The following is an 11,828-nucleotide window of genomic DNA, read 5'->3' on the forward strand; positions in this document are numbered from 1 at the left end:
TAAACTCCTATATCAAGATTACGGGATTTGGAATGCAGGCCGATTTTATTTTCATTTTCAGTGGTTTCACTTTCAATTTCGAGCCAACAACTTAGCAACGGGGTGTTTGCCCATAGTTACAGGGGTTTGTGTAAAAAAACAAACATAGAAAGTTTTCCAAGTCCCCTATTTGAATGAGCCAATGAAAAATGAAACTTTTCCATGTTTCACTTTTTTGGCACCAATCCTTCAAAATGCAAATATCTAAGATTTAAAGTTCTTCTTTTATTCAATGATTTTTTACGGCACTTTGTTGATAATCTAACTCTCACATTAAATTCCCGCTTTCTTCAGTAAATTGAAGATGAGAAAAAACCTAAGCCTTAGGATCCCGGAAAGACGGGCCAAAAAGAAGGGCCGTGTGAAACGCGGCAATCTCATTGGTGAAAATTTGATAAACAGCTGCAAAGGAGCACCGGGAAGCAATCAGTAGAAGAGACCACTTTCGATTTTGTTGCAGATTTGGATATAAACTTCTCTCAGGGATTACTTGTCAATGTGTTGTGTAAAAAGCTTAGACTGGGGGAAACTCTTCTGTGCTTAATTGTAGGGGGTTCGTACTCTGGCTCTGGGAGAAAATTTATAAAATGGGGGTTTTGGCACTTTTTCAGGAAAATGTTAAAAATGCTATTGGGGTGATTTTTTTTGAAAATATGCAAAGTGGCCCCCCTATAATAATTAAGCATAGAAGAGTACCGTAAGTTGGTCTAATATTGACAACCCCGTCTAATCCCGACACCCTTCTTTAGAGACAGGAATAATATGAAAGCTTGCATCACTGATTGAAAAAGGATTATTCCTCTGTGACCACTAAGCCAAAAGAAAACAGTTTCAACCTTTCTATCAATTTCAGCTGATAAAAAGGGTTCCAGATGTCAACATTAGACCAAGTTACTTAATAGGGTTGCAAGCTGACGGGGGATGTGCCACCCTTGGACCCTTAGGCTTAGCGGGACTAAAAGGACGATTAAAAAAGAAAATTTTGCCAATTTTACGACCCTTATTGCTGGACTAACGTGGCCAAATTTCAGTCTTTCTGGACTGGGGGCAAAAAGTTAAAATTTTCCTATTTTTCCTACCCTTAGTCGGACTGAAATTTAATTTTCTGATTTTTCAAACCCTTAGTGGGTGGCTCAAAAAAGGTAGCTACCCTTCTGCTGCCCTTAGGCTGATGAAATCTATCTAATGTTATGTTTACCTCAAGCCGCCCGCATGTCTACTGCCACACCAAATTGTCATTATTTACAACTTTTTCAAAAAGTTGTCATTATTTTTGTTATTTGGCGCTTCGTCAAGATGTTAAAAGCTCAAAACAAACAGCCCGGTAAATATCTTTCTAAAAACAGCCCTAAAATGGTTCCGTACGACTGCATGAGTGTGTTCTTTCAATTTTTGCTATTATTGTCGTATTATGGAGATAATTTTTCTGTCTGTCTGTCTGTCTGCAACTTCCCGGGAGATTATCTCCATAGAATAATGAATAATGACAACTCCTCTGCATCAAATTCCGAAAGTTAATCTTACGGTAAACTTGAGATCCAATTCCATCGGCCTTAAGGGCTGCACATAAATCGTACCCTCACGCCTCAGTCTGAGCTGAGCAGTCAGTCGGTTGGCAAACGATATCATACTCCAGGGATGCATCGTCTCTTATTTTCCCCCTATTTTCTACTTTCCTATCTTCTATCCTGATTTTCTGTCTTCCTCAAGTGTTTCTAACTGTTTTCTTAGTATTTTTCTGAAATTTGCCAGTACCGGTGAAACAGGTCTCCGACCCCGGCTCGAACCACCAAATGCAAGCAACATTGGTTTACAAACCCAATGCCTAACCGCTTGCGTCAACGAGAGACGGCAGAATGTTGTCATTCACAAATACTTATAGCGTGTAATTTACAGACCTTAAATAAAGAAAGCTCCCAACCCTACCGGTGCCCCTACAAGGATCCCTCTACTATACGGGATTCAAAGTTAAGTCTCAGGGTACAAATGCCCCTGTAAGAAGGCCTTCAGCTTTGTGACTCTCGAGCTCCAACCCTAACCCTAACTGATAATAACCGAACCCCCGTCTAGGTCCGCTGATTGAAAAATTTCACTTGCATCCTGGAGTATGATATCGTTTGCCAAGGTGAAGGCTTCTTCATAAAGACGAAATACATGTATCTATTTTTCGGATCCGGTATGCGGGATTCATAGTGTCAGGACCTGCAAGCGTCCTGTTAGAGTTGGGTATGGGTGTGGTTACGTATCAGATTAGCTAGGAATTGGGTTATTATCAGTTAGGGTTAGGGATGGAGCTTGAAACAAGCACTTTTTAGTGATTTTCTCTTAATACAGTCCAGGCCAGTGTGGAATCCATGCAGTCAGGACCTCTTTGGTCTTTTTTAACATTAGTTCGGATAGAATAAAAACATACCTGATCAACAAAACCAAACCTTCTGTCTTGCGTTTACTCTTTCCTTCCCAACAACTTTCGTTTTTGCTTATGTAGGTTTTAAAATCCACAAGTAATGAACCTCTTATAGCTTTATCTGAATAAATCTGGTTGAAAACCTTTTATCAGGTTTCATTCCATACGTTTTTTATCCACGTTGTGAACCGGTTTCCCCGATTTCCTGATAATTAAAAATTGGAACTTTCCCGTGGGCGTGATTGGGCGTACCGCCATCGCGAAATATTTTTCGTGAAAATTTACCGTATTCTAACGCTAATATAATCTAGATAGGAAACAAATATTAAATTTGATCTTTTTTTTCTCGTATTTCTAAATTTCAAGATAAAAAGAACTATCTACGAATTATTATTATTAACGGGCGTTGAATCGACATTGACATATTTAATGATGTCATAATCAATGCCGTGCATATTTTGTCAGCGCCGTGCATATTTTGTCAACATCCTTTTCATTGGATAAATACCACTAAAATATACAAGATAAGTAAACATAAATTTATCGCCCGCGAGCACGGCTTAGCTAAGCACACCTCTCTTACTCATTATCTAAGAATTGAAGCGGGCAAAGATTACCGTGCGGCTGATAGCGGACGAAGGTTTTTTTGAAGATATTTTCAGTTATAATCCAAGGTAGAGCAAACTAAACATAGAAAGGGAGTATTTTTTAGTGCTCTATACGATGATCGGTATTTTTTTTGAATTCTTTGTTTAGATTTTTCTACCCAGCCCCGTTGCTATGTACGCGCGCCCTGTTGCTAAGACCTTTGCTTGAAATCGAAAGCGAAACCAAGATTATTTAGCGCACACTGCCGTTTGCGTAATATCGATAAAGTGAAATGAGGTCCTGACTGAATCCATGCAACCACACCGAAGATATTTTGAGGATCAAGAAGGTTACACCCAATTGAGGGCATTCTCACGCCGAATATATTCGGCGTACTGTGTATTAATTCCAGACTGGAATACAGTCTGGTCTGCAGCAGTTTGTACAATAATATAAATAGCCATCAGAAGCGTTATCCTGGCATGAATCCGTGGCGCAGGGGATAAGGCAATGGGTTTCAAAACATTGGAACTTTGCATTTAGTGGGTTCGAATCCCACCGGTGACGATCTGTCGGTAAGTCATTCAGTATAAGTAGGGGTAGGGGGTAGAGTAACTTTTTTGGGGGGTATCTTCAGATCTTCTTCGCCTGGTGTTTTTTCTGTTCCATATAATGATAGAAGACATTTAAAAAAAAAAATTTTCAATTTCATGCATTTTTGACGAATTCCAGCCAAAAAAACTGCCCGGGGGGGGCTTTTTTACCGAGAAATCAGCTTTTTTGAGTTTTATTCTTCATATCTCTTCCAAAACTTGCTCAAATTCAAGATGTAGTGTTTTTTTATGAAAATTGAACCTATTGTGAGGCATTCTGCGCAATTTTTAAGGTCAGAAGTCCAAAATTGGCCGAACGCCCCTGGGGGTACTGATTCGCACTACAGGCAAAAATTGGAAAAAAATGGCATTTTCTGGCCTTTTCAGGCCTGTAAATATGTCAAAACTATTGCAAATCTTATTTTTTTCACTTGCTGTACTAAATTTTATGAAGAAACAACAAAACAATCATAATGGATTGAAAATTGTGCCCGTTGGAGCCCTAAACGAGCTGTTTTAAGCCAATTTTGGGTAGCAAAATGCTTTTTAAGGCCAATTTTGCAAGTCCATAAACTTTAAACTAATTGATTTACACGTATGAAATTTTCAGAGATGGAAGTCTTAAGTAAAGTCTTTAAGCAAAATGAATTTCAAGATTTTCACTTTTTTCAAAAAATCATAATGGCGTCTTCAAAAATCGCTTTTTAGCCAAAAAAATCATATTTATCAAAAATAGCATTTTTTAAGGCAAGCTTCTACAAACTGAGTTTAAATGCTGACTGAAATTTTTTTTGCAGTGATAGTACTCTGGAGATACTCCAGGGAAATCAAAATCATTTGGGTCTGGGATGCGTCCATGTCCCCGATTATTGAAATAAAATCCCTGCTAAGAGCCATTTTTCAGGTAAAAATCTAAATTTGGACTGAAAAAATCTCTAAAATGAGAATAGACATGAACCTAAATTTTTTTTGCAGTGATAGTCTTCTGGGAATTACTCCAGGAAAATCAACATCATTTGGGTTTAAGATTTGGGTATATCTGCCATTATGGAATTGAAATCTGTGCTAAAACTGGCTAAATTGCAACATTTCAAGCAAAAATCCCATTTTGACTTAACAACTGCTCTAATGTGGCAATAGACATGAACCTAAAATCTTTTTGCATTGATAGTCTTTTGGAAATACTCCAGGGAAATGAAAATCATTTGAGTTTAGGTGATATTGATTTCCCTAGAGTATTTCCAGAAGACTATCACTGAAAAAAGATTTTAGGATCATGTCTATTGCCATTTTTAAAATTTTTCCAGTCAAAAATTGGATTTTTGATTGAAATATTGCATTTTAGCAAGAATTTCAATTCCAAAATGGTGGATATACCCAAATCCCAAGCCCAGATGACTTTGATTTTCCTGCATTATTTCCAGAATACTATCACTGCAAGAAAATTCGGGCCCATTTTAGAGATTTTTTCAGTCCAAATTTAGATTTTTGCCTGAAAAATGGCTCTTAGCAGGGATTTTATTTCCATAATGGGGGACATGGACGCATCCCAGACCCAAATGATTTTGATTTCCCTGGAGTATCTCCAGAGTACTATCACTGCAAAAAAAATTTCAATCAGCATTTAAACTCAGTTTGTAGAATCTTGCCTTAAAAAATGCTATTTTTTATAAAAATGATTTTTTTTGCTAAAAAGCGATTTTTGAAGACGCCATTATGATTTTTTGAAAAAAGTGGAAACCTTGAAATTCATTTTGCTTAAAGACTTTACTGAAGACTTCCATCTCTGAAAACTCCAGACGTGTAAATCATTTAGTTTAAAGTTTATCAACTTGCAAAATTGGCCTTAAAAAGCATTTTGCTACCCAAAATTGGCTTAAAACAGCTAGTTTAGGGCTCCAACGGGCACAATTTTCAATCCAATATGATTATTTTGTTGTTTCTTCATAAAATTTAGTACAGCAAGTGAAAAAAAATAAGATTTGCAATAGTTTTGACATGTTTACAGGCCTGAAAAGGCCAGAAAATGCAATTTTTTCCAATTTTTGCCTGTAGTGCGAATCAGTACCCCCAGGGGCGTTCGGCCAATTTTGGACTTCTGACCTTAAAAATTGCGCAGAATGCCTCACAATAGGTTCAATTTTCATAAAAAACACTACATCTTGAATTTGAGCAAGTTTTGGAAGAGATATGAAGAATAAAACTCAAAAAAGCTGATTTTTCGGTAAAAAAGCCCCCCGGGCAGTTTTTTGGGCTGGAATTCGTCAAAAATGCATAAAATTGAAATTTTTTTTTTTAAATGTCTTCTATCATTATATGGAACAGAAAAAACACCAGGCGAAGAAGATTTGAAGATACCGACTTTTACCCCCTACCCCTAGTATAAGTTAGAAAACATAATAGAAAATAACTCTCAAAGAACCAGAAAGTCAGAAAAACTACGAACAAGAGACTGGAAAGTACGAAATAAGTTCAGATCTGTCTTTCGTCTTTGTGAAGAAGCCACGTCCATTTGCCAACCCAGTCAGTCAGTAGTCTAAGCTTAAACTCCTTTATCAGGATTAGAAACTAGGCTAGTCTTTACCTCTTGCTCTTATCTTTCCCTTTACAACAATAGAATACAATGCTGACAAGTTGACACAACACATTGACAAGTAATTCCTGTCCAAATTCCATCTAACTCCATAAACTTCACTAACCAGCACAAACCACCAAAAACCCACCGCCCAACCCACCATCATTCCTTAGCCAACAACAGTTACAGTACTATTTCTGCATGTCTGCCTGTCTGTTTATCTCCAAAAATTCCTACGGTACATAATAATTTTAAGGACTATGTATGACAAACTGGCTTTTCCGCGCCGACTTGAGAGTTACTTTGAGAGCCGTAAGTGAATATCCAGTCTGTATTTTAAATAGATGTAATCACTCTTCTACTCATAGCTTTGATAGTAATAAAATACTTCTAACCTCAAAAGTTATGCTTTAATTGATTTCTTGATCAATTCTTCTTTTTATAACTCTTTGGGCTTCAAAAATTGCTTGTTATACTCAAAATCCTTTGATAGTAGTTTGATATGTTCCAAGTTGTTAGGGAGTGAAGTAATCAGGAGGAGAGCAGTGATTCGTAACTGCTACACGGAACCGTCAATCTGTTTTGGTTTAAGAAATGGAGGAACACCACGACCACCAGAAGCCATTTATTGTTGATTTTCTACTTAGGTTTGAATTTGTAAGTACTCTTAGGTTCCAAATAAACAGGCCCCCCCTGCTTGTTAATTTTTTGAAATTTTTCCAACCCCCGGACCTTATTAGGACCCTCCGTTGTTAATTAATTTTTAAGAATATTTTGCAGCTGTCAATCAAACCAGACAGATGAGATGTAGAGTCCCAGTGGCGTATTTAGGAATTTTGCCATGTAGGTCAAAAATTTGAAGCCGAGACGCCGAGAGCTTGCAAGTCTGGTTCTTGGAAAGTCAATCAAACCAGACAGATGACAGTCAGGCACATCCTGGCAAATTAACGGGGTGAGCATTTGCATGATGGGGTATTCGTCACCCAGTGTAAATGAGATAGGACGTCTCAGGCTAAAAGCGTAAAAATTAATAAAAATGAACTTCAAACTGAAAAAGGGAAAAAAGGAAGAAAACTGGGAACTTTATTTTTTCATTAAAAATTTCTTCAATCTTTGAAGACAAAATTGACCCATGGAAAAAAAATTTCATCTATGCAGTTCTTTGAAATGAAGCAAAATATTTCCAACCTGGTTCAATTAAACTGGGTATTCGGCGCTATTACGTCACTTTCGTTTTCGACCCCGTCCATTTGACAATGGTCGCAAGTGAAAAATACCCCGTTCATTTGCCAGGATGATGTGCCTGACTGGATGAGATGTACCGTAGAGTCGTCTAATCTCGACATACGTCTTGCAATCTCGACACCGGATCTGTAAAATAATCAAAACAAACCTTGAATGAAATTCTTGGTATCATTCTTATCGAACAAGTTCATCCATCAAACTAGAAGTTCAGTAAACATTGCAATCCTTTCAATTAAAAAAAACAGCCAAATTATAAGCAGTTTTACACAACACACGAAACGCATGCAAACTTCCTCGTAACTTTCTCGTGTCCATCATTAAAATTTTACAACTTTTTTACGCTTTAAGTCACGTGATAAAAATAATTCGCGCGCTTAGCCTGGTTTCCCCTTCCTTATATATAAAAACACACGCTCTAGGCGCTAACAGGCCGCACGCCGTGATTGCCAGTATGACGGTCACATTAAATTCAAAAGGAAACCGGGTTCTTTTTATTATTTTCGGTTCACGGTAAAAATGTCTAATAAAAAATTCCTCGCGTGCAAAATGTTGTGATGTTGTGATTTGGACATCTTCGTTGAAAGTATGCTAATTAGTTTTTAGCGATTACTACATCGTTAAAGTTTTCTTTTCAAATATAAGTAATAACACTTCACATTTCTCATATTATATTAACAATCTGTGACATGATAGAGAGAGAGTACATTTTAGTGATTGATTGATAACTTTGGTATGTATTTGTTTATATTTGATTTTTTATTTCGAAGACCAGCCTACAGCTATGTCGAGATTGCAAGACGTATGTCGAGATTAGACGACTCTACGGTAGAGTCCCAGTGGCGTATTTAGGAATTTTGCCATGTAGGTCAAAAATTTGAAGCCGAGAGGTTGCAAGTCTGGTTCTTGGAAAGTCTTGGAGGGTCCTATTTTCCTTGCATTTCGCGATTATCATTTTTCATTTCATCGCTATCTGAGTTATTCTATGCAATATTCCACTTTTGTTGTATCGCACTCGGCAAATTATGAGAAATATTTTACTCATCGAATACCCCTGTCTCACGTTTTGACTAGCTTTTTACACTAATTAACCGCTTGTAGTAAGAAATAGATACTGATGTGGAGCAATGTCCGTTTCCCCCAAACAAGAAATATAGATGAGTTATAGTTGAGTTTATAGGCCTTATATATCCCTAAAATTATTTTTTATGTTTTGAATTGATTAGGAAGGGATTAAATGGTGTCAAATCATTTCAGATATTCATTTTCGCTCACAACAACAACCGAAAAGCAGGTAAAAACAAAGTTTTAAAATACTTTGAAAAATGCTTCATTTTTGCTAAAAAATAACCATTATTAGTTCAACTTAAAGCAATGACAACTGGTGCTGATGCTTAATACCCTGACGATCAATTCTTAGCAATCGACCCACAAGAAGTAAAGCTATAAGATCAGTTAAGACGTGAAAGTCACAAAATTTCAGATCAAACTCAAAAGTTAACTGGGTCGCTTCAGCCAATTTCAGCTCTGTAAACTGAGCTTCTCTCAATAAAAACTGTGAAAGAGATAAGCTAGGAAATGTGAATTCAGTATTGTCTTTTTATAAACTCGACAGAGAAGCTGTACGTAGCCTCATAGCTATTACCCTGATTTTTTCAGAAATTTTGCTAGGTCGTTTCAGCCATTTCTAGCTATGTCTCTCGGCTTCATATTATCTCTAAATGAAAGGCGGCCAGAAATATAAGCAGTCATTGAAGGTCATTACACGTGAATTTGTAGAGAAGTTGAGCTTGGTAATAATATGATCCCGATTTGCTAGGGCGGAAGAGGTCAAAAAGGGTGTTTCTAAGTCACTCAGGCGGGGCGATATGGGTCGGGCGGTATTAGATAGGTTTTCGGATTATCAAAATAAAGGCTTCTAAATAGTGAAAGGTTTACGCGCAAAACATTAGGGAGGTAAAACTGCGGAGATAAATGTTAGTCTAAGTTTTAACTGCCGCACGCATAAAATTGATAAAGTTAATACGCAAGACATGGCATCCGAAGGAGACTGTGTATCATAAAAGGAATAAGAAAGCCTGTTTCACAATTTTTCATATTTTTCAATTTCTTGGAACTATGTCACTGGACCTACTTGACCTACCCTAAATACGCCTCTGAGTCCCCTGCCCAGTTGGCGACCGGTCTATTTGGCGACCGAACGTCTTTGAACCCAGAAAAGTCATGCAAAAAGAAACATCTGAAGAATTTCTTTTGGTAGCAGTTGGTAATCTGCCTTGACCTAGCTATTTGCCTATTAGAAATATTATAGAAAAGTTCCAGAAAAGAACAAGTGTAGAATCCGAAAGATCCAACTTTGCACGGAAGCACAAGAAAAAGACTTTTCGAAAAAAATAAAAAATGGCTACCTGTGGACAAAAAAGCTTTGTAAAGAAAAAACTCTTCAACTGCCACTCCAAAAAATACTTACTATCCAAAACGATGAGTATGTTAGAAAGCATTTCTATAAAAATCAGCTCAATACAGTTTCCTTCGTCTGAAATATTGATAAAAAAGTTGATGCAATCAGTTTCGAAATTAGACATCCAGTCTGCGACCGACAAAATCAAAAGTAAGAAAAAGAAGACTCTACATTGCGATCAAAACATTCCAGACGCAGAGAAAAAAAGAAGTCTGGAATAGACATAGAAAATTCCCGCGTTTTTATCAAATGAAGACTCTCCAATAGACTGCCACTTTCAAAACAAAACAAAAACAAACTTTAGAAAAAAATGGTGACTTGAAGAAAAATTTTGAAAAAACATGCCGAAGGGAAATGTAAGTGAGCTATTTTAAAACAAAAGAACGAACTCTTCATACAAAAATTTACAGGAAACACATATTTGGACTTTGTAGTTGTACCCTATGCTGCACGCCAGCACTTAAGCTAAAGTCTCTCAAAAGCGGGATAAAAATCAGTTTTTTGCAGTTTGCAAAAAAACGCCACATAGAAGATCTTTCAAATTCAGTATGTGAATAAAGCAGTAAGAAATACAACTTTTCTATTTTTCCTTTTTTTTGACAGAAAATCTTTTGTTTTATTGTCAATGATGACAGTGCCGTTATTAATTTTGTTAGATCTGATATGTTGATGTTTGTAAGTGCACTTTATAGTTTTGATTCCCATTGAAGAATCATATTCTGGTTTTCATGTTATTAGATGCTGTTTTAGAGCTTTAGAGCTACACTGGAAGAATCAAGTCGGCAATCAACAAAATCTCTTGCCATGCCGCCATCTTTGTTAATTTGCTAAATTAAATGTGCGCGCACATGTGGGAACCTTAAAAGCGGACCTTATTTTCGGCTCTCAGGGGTATTGGCGTCTTTGACTTGAAAATTTCAATAAGGGTACATGAAAAAACTCAAACGGGACTCAATGTGGGTTAAGTAAACAAAAACTCGTAGCGGATGATGATTCAAAGAAGTGCTTAGCTATCAAAAACTTTTTCCGACTTGTCCGACTTGGGATTTATGTTTTTAAGGTGAGTCGGTCGGGCGTCGCAAACGAAACATATTTTAGATTGCCGCCCAACTCCAGAAGATTTTTCAAATATTTTTTCAAAACCTATCCTATCTTGTAGAGCTTTGAAAAAGAAAATGAGGGGTCATAGGCCACCAGAGGACAAGTGGTTGTAAAGATTCAAATTTTAGTGTCAAAAATTTGACTAAATATAGCTACACGTTTTTTTTTATAAGGAACCTTAACTTGGCTCCGAGCCTGGAGTTCCTTATTTTGCCAGAGAGTTTCAGCTTCAAAGTTCCTTATCGAGTTCCTTAGTTACTTAGCTGTTAAGTTTGTATTTCCTAAGTGTGTAGCTTCTCTATCAGCATTTTTTGTCTTTTTGACATATTGAAAGGTCTTTCAGCATTATTTTTCCTTCTTTCTTTCTATTTAGGTTGTTATAAATGTGTGCAAGTTCAAATTGCTGCTCCTTAACTTGATTTTTCATTTTCAGCCTGAGCAGTTCCTTAACAATTCCTTATTTCTTAGACCATTTTTAGCCTTAAGTTCCTTATAAACGTGTTCTTAAGAAAAAGAAAAACGTATAACGGTTATAAAGCAAAAAGCTCATACCCATGTCTTTTTTAGCTGTTAAAGGCTAAAGCATAATAATTTGAGTTAAGTTGTTTTTTAGGACATGAAACTTGGATATTGAAAATCTACTCAAAATTCCACTTCCACTGATATATAACATGTTAGGGTTATATTAAAAAAAATTGGGAGTATTCGATGACATTCTAAACAACCCTTCAAAGATAATCATTCAAGTAATACTTTGATTGTTATTGATGATTGATTACTTTCGATAACTTTGACAACTTTGATAACCAATTGATTACTTTG

Source organism: Clytia hemisphaerica, unplaced genomic scaffold, assembly GCF_902728285.1.
Source record: "Clytia hemisphaerica strain Z4C2 unplaced genomic scaffold, Clytia hemisphaerica genome assembly, whole genome shotgun sequence".
Classification (NCBI taxonomy): domain Eukaryota; kingdom Metazoa; phylum Cnidaria; class Hydrozoa; order Leptothecata; family Clytiidae; genus Clytia; species Clytia hemisphaerica.